Raw genomic sequence first — 4676 nt, 5'->3', positions numbered from 1 at the left:
ATGCATGCTTCCAACTCCAGTATTCAAACACAGAAACAGTATATTAAAGCCCTTAATATTTCTCACATCTAACACCTTCTTTGGCCACATATCTCTGACTTTTCTGGTTTAAGAGCTCCTGTGTTTACTTTGGGCCGACCAAGACAATCTAGCATGAATTTCTATTTTAAGGTCACCTTATAAAGAGAACTGTAACCTTAAGTACTTCAGCATACTCTCTTTTGCTGTGTAACTTTACACAACCACGGAAGTTACACCAGGGATTGCAGATCTACCAATGACTAGTGAATTTTTTGGATGAAAAACATTTTTAAAAAAAAATGGTTAATACACCTAGAAAAATATTAGCACTTTTACCTCTTAGTATGGTTTAGATAAGGGTAAAACTAAACAACAACAATAACAACAAAAGAGCACTTAGAATTTATATTCTGGAGTGATGTCAGCACATCCCCCACACACAATTTAGCAGTCATTCATGAAGAAAAGTGTCTTTGTGGGAGCTGTGGGATCCAGGTAGGAGGTTGCAAAACCCCAGTGGAGCCCAAGACTGAGGAGGAGCACTTTGAGAAATCAGGAGCCAGCACTGGGGGCAGGGCCGCTGACTGTTGTGCTGCCTACGGGCCAGAAACTGTGATGTCTCACTGTGGACTCAGCTCTAGTCACACTTGTCTGTGGTCCTGCCTCTGGCCACTTCTGCCAAGGGACCCAGGAAGAGCCATACCCATCTGTGCCTGAGGTAATTACCTGCCAATCTCAGACCCAACTGTGGTCCCTGAAGCAGTCTCATGAGCGAATCCAGACCTGCTTTACCACAATCTAGAGGGAGTTCTGCCTACGAGGGACCTGCCCAGGGGCCTGGCCATAGCCATGCCCATAACACCTCCTGTAACAGGCCCACTAAATTCAGATCCAACTGCAATCCCTGTGAAGCTTTCCCATGACCCAGCTCTAGCTTTCCTCTACCATGATCTGGAGGGAGTTCCTCCCACACAAGGAACCCCCAAGGGACCAACCCAAGGGATTTGAGAGGAGACACACCTGCAGGTGCTCCTAGTAACACCCTGCAGACCTCAGACCCAACCCCTGTCCCTGAAGCAGCCCTTTGTTCCAGCACCAGATCTACTCAAATATGGACCAGAGGCAGCTCTGCCAACTCAGGGACCTGCACATGGACCCAATGGAAGCCATGCCTGCCAAAGGGACACACGTAAGGGACCCAACAGGTGTGATGCACATAAGCGCCCCTGGTAACAGGCTTTAACTTGCACTGGAACTTTGGTCCCTGAAGCAATCCCACTACCTGTCTGGCTCTAGCCCTGTTATACCCTGGTCTGGAACAGTCCTACCCACCCAGAGACCAGCCTAGTGACCAGGTAAGAGCATACTCAGGGACCTGGGGGAGTCACACCCACCTGCACCTCTGCTAGCAGGCCTGAGACCCACAGACCTGATTATGGGCCAAGCATCAGCCTCAGGTACTTCACAGCCAGTCCTTTAGGTATCAGAGCCCAGTATTTCCTGCTCCCTCCCGGTGAGATTCTTTCTACCTCCAGAGACCAAGGAAAAGAGAGAGTATCTCCAAATGCTGCTAAGTTTTCTTTGGAGATGACAACAAGAAACTTGTCATTGTTTATGGCAATTAACAACTGGGAAAAACTTTTCACAAATATTTTCAGCTTCCCAAGCCTGTCCTCTCGTTGCAGCTACAGGTGAAAAGATAATTGCAGTTCAGAGGGGAGGTGAGGTCACAGTACCACAAACCCCTTTCTCGTGGTCTCGCTGCCTCCCACCCTCTCATGCAGCATCAGCTGTGGTAAATACTACACTGGCCTCTTTCCTGGCAGCTGGAAGGAGTCAGGTGAGTATTTTCCTTTCCAGTTTGAGAGGCAAAGTCTGCAAGCAAGGAGGGGTGTCAGGAATCTGGGTAAGTGATGATATTGGGAAAAAAGAGATTCTTCTGTATTTGATCTGATCCAGTGCCAAAGCCATGCAGAAAGGAAGATTGATTCTGAGGCTTGAGCTGAGCTAGTAAAGAGAGAGGAGTGTGTTAGACCCAACACGATCCCTGATGCCTCCCAACGTGATTTAGTGTAACCCTCACAGACAGTGATTGTTGCTGTTTAATCCAAGTGATAATGAAATCTCACTTTTAATGTGGACCATGGCTGTAGGTCTAAAACATATCTGCAGTCAGGCTATGTTACAGGGATCAGGGACTACACTTTCAGGATTACGAGAGGTGTGCCTAGAACACCTCCATGATTCATAAAAGCTAGAATAAATCTAGAATTATCAAATCCTTCACGGAACCAGTGCATAGGAATGATAATTTCTGGAAGAGAAATGTTTTCTCTAACTCTGGTTGTGTGAAATAATTAATGGAGACATTATGTTTTTCAACTGAAAATATCCATGATCTATTGATTTTGGTGAGACCATTTTTCATCTTCAAATTAGGAAAGGAGCATTTAAAGAAATGGTAATGATACAAAATGGATTTCAGATAGCAGTTAGACACAAAATTATCTTGGGTCTATACTCTGGTTTAAAATATTCACATATCAATTATAAGCTCTGAAGTTTCAATTTATAAAATATGAAAGTTTTCACACCTTGAAGATTCATTTTGTGTGCATGTCATATTTAAACATGTTCCACAAGGCTTGCCTTATTACTAATACTTTTTCTTAAATGATGTTAATAAACAAGTTAGTTTGTCATTTCAAATTAGTAATATTGAGTTTCTACCTGACACTACTCTATCATATATTGGTGTTTCAAGTCCAGGGTACAGAAGAGCATTAAGTGATTCTTGACATATATATCATTTCATTCCTGCCATAAAAGCAAATTAGTGTTCCTATAGCTGATCCAATATAAAGTCAATAATGCATTTTGTCAATACAGCTTGTTATGGAGCAGGTCGCTGTAGAGTTCTACCACAATCAGTGCATCTAGATTCTACTAGGATATTTAAAACTTTATCCATAATTGGTATATGCCTATAAAATAAAAACTTACGCATAATGGAAACTTGTTACAAAAATATAAAATAAAATACCTCCAACGTAAAATGATGGAACAAAGTATGAAAATATCTAAATATACACATGCACTTTGAAGAATGTATCTAATTAGCTTTGTAGATTGGCATTGTGGTCAAATGCACTGACATTATGTGAGCCCAGCCAGTTCAAACCTCCACTATTCCTATAAAAATGGTTGGGATTTGACAAATCACTAACCTTGCTCTGCCTCAGTGCTCCTTCTCTTTTCATTGAAAATACTAGGACTGACCCTCTCAGGAAGTTATGAAGAACACGAGCTGAATGCACACAGCCTTTATAGTAGTGAACCACATTCTGTAAAAAGCACTTTAAACATTTAACAGTCAATACTTGAAAACCTGTTAGAAAATAAAAATTATAAATAATTATTTCTAAGTAGGAACTGAGGTAAAAGGAGAACAATATGGAATTTCACTTGACATGATGCATGTAGCTCGTGCCTTACTTCTCATGCACAAATATCTGACTCAGAAGATGACTGTCACTCCTTGGGATTTGACAGAACGGCCTCCAGGGTTTTAGCATAGGAATGATCCTTTTATTACAGCTGATAGTTGGAATTCTGGGGAATTTTTCTCTTCTTTACCATTATCTCTTCCTTTACTTAAAAGGATACACATGTATGTTCACAGATTTGATTCTCAAGCACCTGACGGTAACCAACATCTTAGTCATTTTTTCTAAAGGAGTCCCCGAAATGATGGCAGGTTTGGGGTGGAAACATTTCTTTAGTGATTTTGGATGCAAACTTGTTTTCTATGTTCACAGAGTGATCAGGGATGTGTCCATTGGCACCACCTGCCTCTTGAGTGTGTTCAGGACTATCATGATCAGCCCCTTGAACTCTAGGTGGGCAGAGCTTAAAGTGAAAGCTCCCAAATACACAGAAACCTTCAATGTCTTCTGCTGAATCCTGAACATGTTGCTAAATTTTATGGTTCTTTTGTATATGTCGGGCAAAAGAAGTAACACAAACATCACAGGGGAAAAAGATTTTGGGTACTGTCATTCTGTAACTCAACACGATATCACACAGTCACTCCATGTAGCCTTAGTATTATTCTGTGACAGTTTCTGCTTGGGGCTCAGATCTGGTCCAGCAGCTCCGTGGTTTTCATCCTGCGCAGGCACGGGCAGAACGTCCAATACATTCACAGGAACAATCTCTCCCCCAGATCCTCCCCTGAGACTACAGCTGTGCAAAGCATCCTCGTCTTGGTGTGCACCTTCTTATTTTTGCGGACACCCTCCTCTATCATCCACGTTTTCTTGGTGGTTTTAAATAGTCCCAGTTTGTCACTGAGGAATGCTTCTATCCTAATCAATATATGTTTCCCAGCTGTCAGCACCTACATTCTCATGAGCTGACCCCAGAGTATCTAGGCTCTGCTTTCTGTGGAAAGGAATATAATAACTTCAACTTATCCTGAAAGTGTAAAATGTATGTTTATTAAATGGTTCTTTGTCTATTCATTAATTCCCTTCAATGTATAAGCACATTTATAAAATAGTCACATGACAAGAGAGTGGCAAATAAGAATGACTGAGCTTCTGCTCCTAAATAAATGATATCATGAATGGTAACTGTAAATGAAATATGATATC

The 4676-nt window shown here is 41.8% G+C and overlaps 1 pseudogene; it reads left to right on the top strand.

The window, feature by feature from the left end:
* Positions 1-1608: 1608 nt before the first annotated feature.
* On the top strand, positions 1609-4439 carry LOC131397693 (vomeronasal type-1 receptor 2-like; annotated as a pseudogene).
* The last annotated feature ends 237 nt before the right edge of the window (positions 4440-4676 follow it).

This window comes from Diceros bicornis, chromosome 34 (assembly GCF_020826845.1).
Source record: "Diceros bicornis minor isolate mBicDic1 chromosome 34, mDicBic1.mat.cur, whole genome shotgun sequence".
NCBI classification, from domain to species: Eukaryota; Metazoa; Chordata; class Mammalia; order Perissodactyla; family Rhinocerotidae; genus Diceros; species Diceros bicornis.
The sequence above is the reverse complement of the archived record's forward strand: the minus strand, read 5'-3'. Positions and strand labels throughout refer to the sequence as shown.